General features: G+C 41.8%; 1 long non-coding RNA gene across 1 annotated transcript in view; it reads right to left on the reverse strand.

Moving 5' to 3' along the window:
* Positions 1-491: 491 nt before the first annotated feature.
* LOC131383836 (uncharacterized) overlaps positions 492-15895 on the reverse strand; it is a 35934-nt gene continuing 20530 nt past the window's right edge. The window contains exon 3 of the long non-coding RNA XR_009214192.1: positions 492-584. This is a non-coding gene — a long non-coding RNA (uncharacterized LOC131383836). The remainder of the gene's footprint in view (positions 585-15895) is intronic.

A 15895-nucleotide genomic window follows, 5' to 3' on the forward strand; every position in this document is an offset into this window, starting at 1 on the left:
GGAGGTAGTGAGGGCCCAGCGGAAGCCAAGTTATTAGCTGGTTTTGCCAGCAGGCCCATCTTTATTAGCAACAACATCTCTCATCAAAAATCCTATTTCGGAGCAATATAAGCTGTAACCCTGTGGCTCGTTGACCATGCAGAGACCAGCCACAGGGCTCTGAAGACACAGAGTTCAAACATTACCGAAAAGGCAACCACTCAAGAAGCATAAGGCAAGAGTGGAACGGAACCCGTACTTTAGACAAGGCTGAGAGGTAGGAGTTCCTCATCACAGGGATGGCTCCAGCAGAACGCTGCCACTTGAGTCATGTCATAGGGAGGAAGAGGGAAGAAAATTGGGTCTCTATGATAATCCTTAATCCTGCAATTCTATGAAACTAAGAATCTACGTTTGTGATTCTAGAATTTGCACAAAGGGCAAAAGGACCAAACAACTAGTCAAACTTTCCTTATGGAAACTTTAATAAATACATAAAATATTACAGAATCCACTTTCAAAATTCACAGCTTGGCTCTAAGTCCGTTCTCCTTCTGAGACACTTCCTGCCTTCTTCATGCTCTCTGCATTGTCAGAGACCCGCCCTGCAGCAAAGAGAAACAGACTTACACCTGTCAGAAAGGCTATGATTAAAAAGACAAAAAATATCATATGTTGGCAAACATGTGGAGAAAAGGGAACACTCATACGCTGCTGGTGGAAATGTAAATTAGTTCAATCTCTGTGGAAAACAGTATGGAGATTTCTCAAAGAACTAAAAAAAAAACAACAGCAGCAACAAAAATCTACCATCAGACTTGGCAACCCCACTATGGATATCTACCCAAAGGAAAAAGAAATTATTGTATAAAAAGGATACCTGCACTCCTATATTTATCTCAGTACTATTCATAATAGCAAAGATATGAAATCAACCTAAGTGTCCATCAACAAATGATTGGATTAAAAATGTGGTATATATATGCCATGGGATACTATTCAGCCATAAAAAGAATAAAATCATTTCTTTTGCAGTGACATGGACGAAACTGGAGACTATTATTAAATGAAACACTCAGACACAGAAAGATAAATGTTGTGTATTCTCACTTCCAGGTGGGAGCTAAATAATGTGTACACATGGAAGTAGAGAATAAAATGTTAGACAATGGAGACTTGAAATGGTAAGGGGTAGGAGGGAGTTAGAGGATGAGAAATAACTGATTGGGTACAATGTAGGCTATTTGGGTGATGGATACCCTAAAAGCCCTGACTTCATCACTACACAATCTATGCATGTAACAAAATTGCACATGTATCCCATAAATTCACAAACACAGAGACTGCTTCCCTCCATCTAAAGGTCCACCACTTGGGTATTTGATGGCAGCAATCCCACTGCCCCGAGATGAGGAACCACTGCCTTGTCTCCCCTGGCCCCACTCCAATGTATCTCATGCCTCTCATTACAGTGGGGAGTCCATACAGGGATACAATACTTATTTCCCATACACAGTTATTCATCAAAGACTTACTGAGCCTCCACTGTGTGTCCAGCACTATGCTAGGTATTGGGGATCTGCTGAGGAACAAAACAGAATCTCTTCGCTTGTGGGACTGCCAATCTAGTGGGGAAAGAGGACAACTAGAAAATTACCAAAATAAATACATTATTATGACGGCTAAATGCGCTGAAGTAAATAAAGCTTAAGGGTGTGTAGAATGTGTCACAGAAGGGCCTGCCTTGGTCTGGTGGACATGATGTCTGAGCTGAGATCCAGAGAGTGAATAGAAGTTACCCAGGCAACATGGGAGTGCAGGATAACATTCCTAATAAAGATAGCTTCAAGAGACAAGACTGGGACAACCAACAAAGGAAAACCAGGGCCAGTGTGGCTGCAGCAGAGGGTCCACCTTGTGCAGCTCAGAGGGGGACTTGCAGTAAATTAGTACAGACTATTTTGGGTCCAATGGACAAAACCCAATTCAAACTGCTCATGACTAAAAGAGACAGTGATAGCTCACACAACTGAGAGTCGTGCAGAGCATCTAATTTGAGGCTCAACTAGATCTGGGTGTCTAAACTAGGCCAACGAGAGGATTGTCTTCCATCTCCTCTCTGCTCTTCTTCTTCATTGGCTTTGTTCTTAGGCAAGCTATGCCCATGTGGTACAAATAGGGCCACCAGCAACCCCATGCCCACTTCCTACCAGCTGAACTTCCCCAAAGGAAAGGGCACCTCTTTCCCAATTATTTATTTTAAAATCCCAGGGCTGATCTTCATTGACTTGAATCAGTCATGTGCCCACCCAAAGAAACTGCAATAGTCCAATTTGTCAGTGCTGGTACTGGGGGTTTAGGGGTCAGGGGTGTTGTCAACCCTACTGAAATCACAGCATTGAAAGTGGTCCCCAAGAGCAAGAGACAGCTGCTAAGACCACAGAGAGGATAGAGAGCAGGCAAAAGCACCATGACAGTCTTCTTCTGTGTGCTACATATTATGCTTCTACTGTACAGGTGGAGATTATTTGGGCACCTCTAAATAATAGCCCTTTCTTGCCCTACCCCAGGATAAGCCTTCATCCCACTTCTGCTGAGTGGTAGCACATGCTGCCTCCTCAAATGCGTTAACTCCTAAGGGTTCTCATCAAATGTGAGACCAGACAGAAGGCTCTAAAGACACAGTTTAAGCATTACCCCAAAGGGACCCCACTCAGGAAGTGTAACAGAAGAGTGGAAAAGGACCTGCCTTTCAGAAAAGGCTGGGAGGTGGGAGTTCCTCATCACAAGGACTGCTCCAGCAGAACACCAACTCTTGAGTCATGCCAGTGGGGGGGTGGGGGTGGGCAGGAAGTTGGATTCTTATGATAATCCTTAACGCTGCAATTCCAGGAAACTAAGAATCTATGTTTTTGATTCTTTGAACATAGAGCAAAAGGACCATACAAGCGGTTGAACTTTTCTTATGGAAACTTTGATAAATACACAAAATAGCATTACATAATATAAATACATAAATAGTAAATACAGAATCAAACTTCAAAATTCCCAGCTTAACTCTTAGCTAGCTCTTTCTCATACTGAGTCAGTGCCTGCCTCCTTGGTAGAATCTGCATTGTCTGAGACCCACCTTGCAGGAAAATAGAAACAAGACTGCCTTCCTCCAGCTGAATGCCCACTCTTTGGATATTTGATCACACCAACGGAATTGTCTATCATGCTGGAGTTACATATATGGGGAGATGGAATGTGGGAATGCCACACTAATTGCCAGTCGCTGGCCTGGGAGTATGAGCTGAGCCTAACGAGCTGTCTTAGCTAAGGGAATTGCAGCGAGAGGCAGGATAAATGGCCCTAGGGATGGCAGTAGAGGACAAGTTGCCAGTTTGGAACAAGTGGAAATACTGATCCAGGTCAAGGTGAAATTAAAGCATGTGTTATTTAAAAGCCAGGCTTTCCCCACTGTCTTGAGAATGAGCTGAAGAAGGAATTAATAAATGAAGAGGCAAAGGCTCATATAAGGCAAAGAAGCTCTTTAGGGAGAATATCTTCCTGAAACACACCAGAAAGGGAGGCAAACAGGCAGGAAAAGAGCAGAGACTTTGCTATTGAAACCTATTTGTTTTCTCATTCTTTCTAGAAGAAACTTCATAATATCCTCTGCTCCTGAGTGGAGCAGAGAAGAGAAGCTTTAAGATCAGAAAAACCAAGAGTCAGACTTGGAAACTGCCCTCTGAAAACTTAATGACTCAATAAAACTACTTATATCTCTTAAATCTCAGTTTTTCTATCTGTAAAGTAGGAATAATAACTCCTAGTTTTAAGAAAATATTTGAAAACTATGCATCCAACAAAGAACTAATATCCAGAATCTACAAGGAACTTACACAACTCAACAAGAAAAAAAACAACTCTATTAAAAAGTGGGCAAAGTACATGAACAAACACTTCTCAAAAGAAGACATACAAACAGCCAACAAACATATGAAAAGATGCTCAATATCACTGATCATCAGAGAAATGCAAATCAAAACCATGAGACACCATCTCACACCAGTAGGAATGGCTTCTATTAAAAAGTCAAAAAATAACAGATATTGGTGAGGTTGTGGAGAAAAGGGAATGTTTATACACCGTAGGTGAGAATGCAAATTAGTTCAGACCCTGCGGAAAGCAGTTTGGAGATTTCTCAAAGGACTAAAAACAGAACTACCATTTGACCCAGCAATCCCATTACTAGATACCAAAAAGACACCTGCACTCATATGTTCACTGCAGTACTATTCACAATAGTAAAGTCATGGAATCAACCTACATGCCTATCAACAGTGGGCTGAATAATGAAAATGTAGTACATTGTCATTACATATACACCATGTACACTGTAGTGTACGTATACACCTTGGAATACTACACAGCCATACAAAAGAATATGTCCTTTGCAGCAACATGAATGCAGCTAGCAGTCATAATTTTAAGTAAATTAACACAGGAATAGAAAGCCAAATACTGCATGTTTTTACTTACTAGTAGGGACAAATGTTTAGGTGCACATGGACATAAAGATGAGAACGATAGACACTGGGGACTCTGAAAGGAAGGAGTGAGGGAGGCAAGGGTTGAAAAACTGCCTATAGGGTACTATATTCACTACTTGGGTGACGGAATCAATATAAGACCAAACCTCAGCATCACACAATATAACCATGTAGTAAACCTGCATATGTATCCCCAAATCTAAATTTTAAAAAAACCTCCTAGTTTTAATAGTAGCAGTAGTGATGATTAGATGAAATTCTATATGTAAAATACTGAGCACAAAGTTGGTAAGCACTTGATGATTTCTGTCCCCTGTGGGTAGGGTAAATAGATAATAACTTACATTTGTAGCACTATTTGTGAGAAGGGGTAACAAGGCAAGCAAATCAGGAGATGACTGCCACTAAAGAGACAGCTCATTATTCACGGTTCCCAAGAGCAGGGGGCATACCATGGCACAGGGGCCACACAGGGAGGCACCACGGTGGGTCAAGACGCAGAGGCAGTAAGGAATGGCAGCAGCAGCCTTGATTGTGGTTTCCACTGGAAGGAAGTGGCAAAACAGGTTTGGCAGGTTTAGGATTGGCTAGTTTGAATAATTTCAGCAGGCTCTGGGGCACAGGACTGTGGGATGATTAAGGCAGAAGGATAGTGACCCAGAGTGTGAGAGCCCCATAAAGGAGGTGATTGCAGGTGTGGACTCTGGGTTGGTTGGTTTGTATATAAAGAGCACACGCTCAGGTGAACTGCTTGCAGTCTCTAGGAATTGGCTAACCCTGGGAGAGGTAGTCTCAGGGTCAGCTTCAGATGTCAAAGCATCAGAATACAGAAAATAAAAGCCATAATAATACATTCAGGTCTTTTCATTGACTCGTCACAGGAAGCTTGTGGGAGATGCATTGCTTTATTGTTATTATTATTTATATTTTATTATTTACCAATCTTATTTTACTATTAATTATTATTATTCTTTGGCAGTTACCATAGAGGTTAAGAGTGGATTCTGGAGCCAGACTGCTTGGGTTTGATTTGGATCATTTAGACCCAATTACTTAATTTGCTAGTGCTTCACTTTCTTCATCTTTAGATTGGAGATAACAGCAAATACCTCATAAAATTATTATCAGGATTCATGAAGTTTATAATATAAAGCAATAAGGTGGCATCTGACATGTAGGAGCTAGCTATTATTTATGCAACTTTGCAGATGAATAAAGTGAGGTTCGAAATGGATGTGCTTTGCTCTGCACAGCCCAGTGAGTGATGGGGTCAAGTTTAGAATGTTGATCTCCTGAGCCAGGAGCTACTTGCCCCTCCCCATCTCATCTCTAGGGCTTTTGTCTCCAGGGTCCCTTATGTGAAAGTGGAGCCTCCTCATCCACAGAATGGCCCAAATCACCTGCCCCAGGAAACCAGAGAGAGGATCCAATGTTCTATATAACAAGTAGCCGTGTCTGCCGCTCTTAGCCACTCTGTTACCCTGCCCTGTGCATTGGGAAGAACAGTGGCTGAAGTAACAGAAGACCTTGACTCTACCTAGAGTCATTCAGGCATTAACTTTGCTGAGTACCCCTAGGAAAATGTCTGGCCCTCTTTAGGCCTCAGTTTCCCTAACAGGACTAGCATCCCCTAAAAGGCCCTTCTGGCCCTTCATCTTAGGGTACTGTAAGCCAGCTAGCCAGCTGCTAGCACCATCCCTGTCTATATCCTAAGCCCTGTCTAAGGTCAAAAGTTAGATGTTTCCTTTTTTCTTCCGTGATGCCTCACTTTGTCAGCAGGGCTGAGAGCTGGACTTGGAGGTTCCATTGTCCTCAGGGCAGTTGGCCCATTTCTGAGCTGCTCTCTGACTTCAGCCACTTAAGCTGCAAAAGCCACAACACAGACATGAGTCTCAGAGGCCCCTAAAAAATAGCTGTGCTGTGTAGCTTAATAGAAGGCTTTCTAGGCATCAGGAATGATTGTGAAAGGCAAAAGCACTGAGATATCACGGCCCCCTCCCCTTTGGCCCATTAGGGAGCCAAATGGGTGTTTTTGGCAATGATTAGACTTAGCTTTGCTAGGTTTTATTGGTTCTCTTTGCTGTTTACCCCCAAATGGATCATAGTATTGGGTTCTCAGGAGTTTGCAACTCAGGCAAAAATGGATACATGTCAAGTGCAAGAGGGAGGCCTAATAAATACTAAATTCATAAAAGGGCTTTACATAAACCCTCAGCGGATGTCTCAGAGAGAAATTGAGAAGGAAACTGCTGAACAGGAAAGTGTGAGCTCTCATTGGCTATAAGCTCAAACAATAGGCACTGACAAGACAACACAGCTGCTGACAACAGTGAGGACTTGCAGCTGCATCAATTGGGGTATCATGATCTATTCAAGGGAGGTGATAGCCCCACTGTTCTCTGATTGGTCTATCAGCTAGAATTCTTTTGATAGGAAATGTCAGAAAACCTGACCCACTGGCTTAAGCAGAAAAAGAGAAAATGTATTGATTCATTGAATTATTCAGAACTGGACTTTAGATTGTGCTTAATTCCTATGTACAAATGACATGCCTTCATTCTCTTTCTTCATTTCTCAGTTCTACTTACTGGAATGGTTGTCTATTCTTGAACAAGCTCTCTTTTCACAGTCCTTAGGAGCTTGAAGCTCCTAAGACTCCATATTTCAAGTTGAATTCAGTGACAGAGGATGACAATCTGAGCCCAGCATTCCCAGCTAGATACCCTTTCCCTCTCATTGATTCAGATTGGATCATGTGATCCTCGCTGGATCAATCACAGTGGGGGATGGAAGGCACTGACTGGCTTAGACTCAGGTCTTGCATTCTGTTTCTCAGCCAAGAATGGAGCCCACTCTACCTGATGCACATGAACTAATAGTGGGGTGAAGGAAGCCTTCCCTAGGGCAGAGACTGGCTGAGAAATGGCAACTCCCACACATGAAGTGTGTGGCTTCACACTGGGTTCTATGTTTAATGAAACATGGAGCCAGGAATGGGTGGTAAGGGTGATGAGAGAGATTTAAAATTGTGTCATGTGGAGAAGAGTTGGAAGAAACGGGACTGCTTTACCCAGAGAAGAGGAGACAATGGGGAATTGTAAACACTGTCTCCAAGTGTTGGGAAAGGCTAGATTCACTCTGTCTTCATGGATGGTGACAGAAGCAGGGAGGGAAGAACTGATTTCTACAGACACAGATTTTGGCTCAATAGATCAGATGGGGGTCAAGGCACTATCATCTCTTGCTAGAACTGGCTCCAAAAGCCATAAAATTGGTTTCTGCTATTACCGACTTGTTCCCCTACAATTCAGTTCCCACCCTGCAGCCAGAGTAACCATTTGCAAGTGTAAATGAGCCTCTGTGGTTCCTCAGCTTAACAACCTTCACAGTTCCCACTGCAGCGTTTAGATCTCCCAAGGCAGGAGTATCTGGTCTATTCCTGCTCACTTCATGGGTTCATTCCAGAGCTTGCCTCTACTCATTCTTGAAGCTTCTACCATACTAACTAGCTTTCCCTCTGTTTCTCAAAAATGCCAAACACATTTCCACCTCAGGGCCTTTGCACTTGTGGTATGCTGTACCTGAAACAGTCTCTGGTCTAGCTTCTACATGGCTAGCTCCATCTCCCTAATCAGATCTCAGCTCAACATCCACCCACAACCTCAGAAGTCAGTGCACACATCACCCCCACCATCCCACAACCATTCTCTATTACCTTTCCCTGTTAGACACAATAACCAATGCTCCTCACTTTCTAAAATTGTCGTATTTAAATTGTTTAGTTATTAACTTACAGACTATCAACAGTCACAAGATTGAAGCTCCCTGAAAACAGTGGTATTATTTCTCTTGTTCACTATGATATCCACAGTACCTGGGGAGTCTCTAGACACATAGATATTTTGTCTCACGAATGTACAAATGGATAATTTCTACAGCTGTTTGGCTGGGTGAGGTGATAGACTTCTAACACAGAGTGTGTCATAGCTCAGACTGAGTGAGCATTTCTCAGAGATGGATTTCTGCAATGAGCGGGAGCAGGGCGCTTCCCAGGGCTCCCAGATGGAAGGAACCTGTGATGTACCTCACAACAAGTAAATTACAGTCACCTTGGATGTAATTCCTCTGCTCCTGCCACATGCCAAATGACAATTTCTTCCTGGCCTATACTGCTAGTAGCAGGTATTTTTTAATTAAAGACACTCTTTGAGGAATTGTGCTAATCCTGCCAGGATTAACGAATTCCTCTTTTCTCTCTATGAAGGGAAGGCATATCGGCCACTCTGGCCCCAACTGAGTTGTTTTCCAAGAGAAGAACTTTCAATCCTTCCATGCACAATAATGAAATATGATACAAAACAGGCTCGTGTCAATAAATCTACAGGAGAAAGGTCAGGTTTACATTGCTGGACGGGATTGGCAAATACATTTGTTCCTGCAATGTCTGTGTTTTAAATGCCACCCTCCAGTGAACCTGGTGCTGAAACACACTTTGGAGTTTGATGAGATGTCAGTTTTGCTCAGCCCTGATCAAATAAGATGAATGAAAGTGAAACAAGAACAAAAGTATTACTTCTGTCATTTTTTTATGCATTACAGGAATTGGGTCAGTCGGGGAGATTTCTCTTAAACAAATACCAATCGCTGCACAATGTGACCCACTGCTCTGCCAGCCAGCAGACAATGATGGGTTTGCATAGTAAAGGGCACACCACTGCAAGAGCAGGACCAGGGCAGCACCTGTATCAGACCATCCACCCTTTCAAATCTTCAAATCCACCCATCTGCCTTCCATTCTCACTTCAAATAGTGCTGTATGAGAATATGGATTTCACCCTGTATTGAGCAAACATAGTTAAAGAACAAAGTGGAATTTCTCCTGCAAGGATGAATTATAATCACTAATATTCCATTTATCCAGCTTAAAACATGTGGACTAAATTAAACAGAAACCCAGAGACCTCTCTGACTTAGCCTGAAGGACACTGGGGTTATGGCATGAGGTCAAAATAGATGATGAGATCTGACATGAGAAATAAATAGTTATTCAAAAGGAGCCAAAGACTAGGAATCAGGAAGGTGTATGAGGCAACAGGAGACAGTAGGCAGTTGGAGACACATGGACCATGTAAGCCAGGGACTGCCGGAGATCATCTTCGCCCCAAGTGTGTAAAACCTGGAAACGAAGGCAGCACAGAGCCAAGCAGAGCCAAGAGAGAGATAGAAGCAAATTCCCAGTGACATCATTTGAATACCTGGATCCAGCCTTGGCTGCAGCCTGGTGCTCCAGACTTTTCAGTTATATAAGATAGTATTTTTTCTTTCATATTAAAATTTTAAATCAAAACATAAATGAAATAAAGACATGAGTACTTGCCTGCCTGATTCTGCCACAAAGGATCTTAGAGCACCGCACAGGACCTAATAACTTGCGTGCTGGGAAGGCAGGCTGACTCTTCATAATCAAGGTCCCTGGATTATACAGGGAGAGGAAGAGCTTTGAGTGTTGTGTCTCTACTGTCATAGGTCCTCTGCCTTCCCAGGCTGGACCAACATAAAATTCAAGGGCCGATCTGAGAGGTATGTCCCAAAGTGACTATTTATTGGTGGGTTTATTCAGCTCTTTACAACTTTAAAGATTCACCAAGAGTCACTGTGGAAAGCACTTCCCACGTCTTGTGAACAGAAAGGTCCCTAAGCCTCTCAGGACACAGAGATGGACCATCCTAGCTCTGAAGCCACAGCTCTTGGCAGTATTCTTTCCAGATCAAGGCCACAGTTCACCTTGGTAACTCTGTGCTTGGTGTAGGATCTGGCAGAGTTCAAGTATACATATCTTCTAAGTAAGCTTATCTGTGTCAGAAGTCCTGCTCCCAGTTTGGCTATTTCTCAAAGAACTAAAAATAGTATTACCATTCAACCCAGCAACCTCATTACTGGGTACATATCCAAAGGAAAATAAATCTTTTTACTAAGTAGACACCTGCATTTGTATGTTTATCCTGCACTACTGACAATATCAAAGACATGGAATCAACCCAGGGGCCCATCAAAGGTGAACTGGATAAAGAAGATGCAGTACATATACACCGTGGAATACTATACAGTCATAAAAATATTGACATCATGTCCTTTGCAGCAACATGGATGCAGCTGAAGGCCATTATCCTAAGCGAATTAATGGAGAAACAGAAAACCAAATACCATGTGTTCTCACTTAGAAGTAAGATCTAAACATTGGGTACACAGGGACACAAAGATAGGAACAATAAACACTGGAGATTCCAAATAGGGGGAGGGAAGTAGGGGAGGGTAAGGGTTGAAAAACTACCTATTGAGTGGTATGTTCACTACTTGGGCAATGGGATTATTCATACCCCAAACCTCAGCATCATGCAATATACCCATGTAACAAAACTGCACATGTACTATCTGAATCTAAAATTAAAATTTTATTAGATAGATTCTTTTTATTTTTTATTTCTTTGCATCTTCATAGCTTAGCGCCCACTTCTGAGTGAGAACATACAATATTTGGTTTCTCATTCCTGAGCTACTTCACTTAGAAAAATAGTCTACAGTTCTATCCAGGTTGCTGCAAATGTCATTAATTCATTCCTTTTTATGGCTGAGTAGTATCCCATCATATATATATATATATATATATAAAATATATATCACATATGTATACATATATATCATATATATCATACATACATCATATATATCATATATATACACATATATATCATATATACACATCATATATATCATATATACATCATATATATATATATCATATATATACCACAATTTCTCTACCCACTTGTTGATTAATGGGCATTTGGGCTGGTTCCATATTTTTGTAATTGCAAATTTTGCTGCTAAAACATGCATGTGCAAGTATCTTTTTTGTATAATGACTTCTTTTCCTCTGGGTAGATACCCAGTAGTGGGATTGCCAGATAAAGTGGTAGTTCTACTTTTAGTTCTTTAAGGAATCTCCACACCATTTTCCATAGTGTTTGTACTAGTTTACATTCCCACCGGCAGTACAGGAGGGTTCCCATTTCACTGCATCCATGCCAACATCTATTTTTTTTTTATTTTTTTATTATGGCCATTTTTGCAGGAGTGAGGTGGCATTGCACTATGGTTTTGATTTGCATTTTCCTGATCATTAGTGATGTTGAGCATTTTTTCTTAGGTTTTTTGGCCATTTGTATGTCTTTTTTTGAGAAAAGTCTATTCATGTCCTTAGCCCACTTTCTGATGAGATGGTTTTTTTCTTGCTAATTTGTTTGAGTTCATTATAGATTCTGGATATTAGTTATTTGTCAGATGTATAGATTTTGAAGATTTTCTCCCACTCTGTGGGTTGTCTCTTTACTCTGCTGACTGTCCCTTTTGCTGTGTAGAAGCTCTTTAGCTTAATTAAGTCCCACCTATTTATCTTCGTTTTTGTTGCATTTGCTTTTCTGTTCTTGATCATGAAGTCTTTGCCTAAGCCAATGTCTAAAAAGGTTTTTCTGATGTTATCTTCTGAAGTTTTTATAGTTTCAGGTCTTAGATTTAAGTCCTTGATCCATCTTGAGTTGATTTTTGTGTAAGGTGAGAGATGAGTTTATTCTCCTACATGTTTGCCAATTTTATAAAAGTTTAATTTAATTTAATTTAATTCAAAGAAGAATCCCCTGCTTCCCCACAGAGGAAACGCTGGCTTAAAAAAAACAAAATCATTATCTGAGCCATGAAGCTCAAATTAGAAATGTTTGAAGATACTGGGTATCTTGCAATCAGAACTGTGCTGGAGAAGGATTCTGGACTACGATGAATCAAAGCATTGTTGGTCACCAATTCTTCTCTATTACCACCATGGATTTCAGAATTCACTAATTTTTGCCAGAGCTTCTGAATAATAATACTAATATACAATTCATTTTTTGCACCTAGAAAATTTGCCTTTCACTTTTCCCCAGCCAATATGTTAGATTTATGGATTTTTCTATTATTTTGTTCAACTAATATTAGACCTGAGGGAAAGGGGCCAAGAGATACCCTTGGTGCCAAGATTTTTAGGAACGTCTGCATTTTCTTTTTTCTTTTTTTTTTTTTTTTCAGTATCAATGAACATTTTATTGTTGTTGTCGTTGTTGTTGAGATGGAGTCTCATTGTGTCACCCAGACTGGAGTGCACTGGTGCCATCCTGGCTCACTGCAAGCTCTGCCTCCTGGGTTCAAACGATTCTCCTGCCTCAGCCTCCTGAGTATCAGGGGTTACAGGTGTGCGCCACCACACCTGGCTAATTTTTGTATTTTTAGTAGAGACAGGGTTTTGCCATTGTTGGCCAGGCTGGTCTCGAACTCCTGGCCTCAAATGATCCACCCGCCTTGGCCTCCCAAAGTGCTGGGATTACAGGCATAAGCCACCTTACCTGGCCTACCCCTTTTGTCCTTTTTCCCATTTTCTTTTTTTTTTTTTCCATAATTTTTTTTTTTTATTATACTTTAGGGTTTTAGGGTACATGTGCACAATGTGCAGGTTTGTTACATATGTATCCATGTGCCATGTTGATTTCCTGCACCCATTAACTCGTCATTTAGCATTAGGTGTATCTCCTAATGCTGTCCCTCCCCCCTCCCCCCACCCCACAACAGTCCCCGGAGTGTGATGTTCCCCTTCCTGTGTCCATGAGTTCTCATTGTTCAGTTCCCACCTATGAGTGAGAACATGCAGTGTCTGGTTTTTTGTCCTTGCGATAGTTTACTGAGAATGATGTTTTCCAGTTTCATCCATGTCCCTACAAAGGACACGAACTCATCATTTTTTATGGCCGCATAGTATTCCATGGTGTATATGTGCCACATTTTCTTAATCCAGTCTATCATTGTTGGACATTTGGGTTGGTTCCAACTCTTTGCTATTGTGAATAGTGCCACAATAAACATACGTGTGCATGTGTCTTTATAGCAGCATGATTTATAGTCCTTTGGGTATATACCCAGTAATGGGATGGCTGGGTCAAATGGTATTTCTAGTTCTAGATCCCTGAGGAATCGCCACACTGACTTCCACAATGGTTGAACTAGTTTACAGTCCCACCAACAGTGTAAAAGTGTTCCTATTTCTCCACATCCTCTCCAGCACCTGTTGTTTCCTGATTTTTTAATGATGGCCATTCTAACTGGTGTGAGATGGTATCTCATTGTGGTTTTGATTTGCATTTCTCTGATGGCCAGTGATGATGAGCATTTCTTCATGTGTTTTTTGGCTGCATAAATGTCTAGCCATATGTAGAAAGCTGAAACTGGATCCCTTCCTTACACCTTATACAAAAATTAATTCAAGATGGATTAAAGACTTATATGTTAGACCTAAAACCATTAAAATCCTACAAGAAAACCTAGGCAATACCATTCAGGACATAGGTGTGGGCAAGGACTTCATGTCTAAAACACCAAAAGCAATGGCAACAAAAGCAAAAATCGACAAATGGGATCTCATTAAACTAAAGAGCTTCTGCACAGCAAAAGAAACTATCATCAGAGTGAACAGGCAACCTACAGAATGGGAGAAAATTTTTGCAACCTACTCATCTGACAAAGGGCTAATATCCAGAATCTACAATGAACTCAAACAAATTTACAAGAAAAAAACAAACAACCCCATCAAAAAGTGGGCAGAGGACATGAACAGACACTTCTCAAAAGAAGACATTTATGCAGCCAAAAAACACATGAAGAAATGCACGTCTGCATTTTCTAGGCTTGTGAGTGGAGTCTTGTGACTTCTTGTGGGCCCATAAGAAGAGAACAGAAGGCGCCATTCACAACAGTGTAGGAAAAATGTCATGGGGGGCAGTTCTCAAGTCTCCCCTGATAATGTGACTCCCACTCTGGGCTTACAAAATGGATTTCACAGAACTGAATAATTGATGAGACTGTCTTAAGTCTGGTTCCCTGGCTAGTAAGCTATAAGACAGATATGCATGCAAGAAGTTGATCAGGGAGTGACCTAGGGATCAACATCTGTAGAAGAATAAAGACAGCAAGATTGGGGCTGCTATATCCCTATTAACATGTCACTGAATGCAGGCTGCACCCCTCCTTTTCCAGGTGGTATGTGATATAGGGTAAGGTGCCTCTCTTTAGCTAAGGGTGAGTCCTGGAAAGGGACTCAGCTGATATCCATTAGCCTCCAAAACTCTCAGCAGTAGAGAACGCATGCCTTCATCTTGAAGGGGAAATCTGAGCCAAGCACCACAGAACCACAAAAGATCATTTCTTGCACCATTCAGATTTACTTTCTTTACATAATAAGTTCTAGGAACAGTTTCTCCAAGATTCCAATTGGTCTGTTTTGCTCACACCTGATACTCATTACTTCCCTTCTCTACCCATTCTAGATTCCCCTTATCCTTGGATTAGCACTTCTGCTGGTCTAGGTGACTTACCTGGTTGGTGACCCAGATCCTTGTCCCTGAGAGGTCCCATATCCTAACCAAATTAGAATGTTGTAGTTGTTCACTTACCATCAAAAATTGAGAAAGGAGGTACCAAGAGACATAAATCACCTGGATGCCAAAATATTATTTTCTGCCTTCATATTGACATTAGCATGACCCCCACCTGATGATCTGGGTCGACATCCCTGCCAGAATGGTCTCCTTTGCTTGACTGCTTGTCTCTCAGCTTGAGGAGCTCAAAGTGACTAAGTTGCAGCTTTAGAGGTGGATGGGCCTAGACCACATGCTGTGGTCTCACTTCTCAGAACGAGAACCTCTAGCCACACAGAGCCCAGAGTCATGGGGCAGGAAGCGCAAATTCCCCAATGGGGCCACTGAGGGCCAAGGCAAGGAGGACCACCTTGGCTTCCAGCCCTTAGTTCTCAAATCCATGGGTCCCACCTACTAGAGACAGAGCATTACATAATGGCCATTAATTTGGGGTTTCTATTGTGACCTAGAGGATAATGCCCCATCTTCTCAGGGGTGAAGGGACTGCCTCAATTGTGCTTTCAAAAAACCCTCATATGACTTCCTGGTGGAAACTTCTGACAGGTCTAGTGAATCCCATGGTCATGGATCCATTCCCATACTTCTTTGCTATAAAGCGGAGCCTTGTTTAGAGGTGGTATTATGTAGGGCCCCATGTCAATGGATCAAGCCTCAGATAGTGATACTGGCTGAGACCTTGAGAGGAGGAATGGCAAACTGCTACCCAGATATGTGTCATGTCCAGTCAGGACAAATCGCTGTTCCTTCTGGGGAGACGAGGTCGAAGGTAATCAACTAGCCTATGGGGGATGATTGGTCTCCTTAAGAGATAGTGCCACATAGGGGGCTCAGTATCAATCATTGTTGCTGGCAAGCTGACAT

This window comes from Hylobates moloch, unplaced genomic scaffold (assembly GCF_009828535.3).
Source record: "Hylobates moloch isolate HMO894 unplaced genomic scaffold, HMol_V3 SCAFFOLD_6, whole genome shotgun sequence".
Classification (NCBI taxonomy): domain Eukaryota; kingdom Metazoa; phylum Chordata; class Mammalia; order Primates; family Hylobatidae; genus Hylobates; species Hylobates moloch.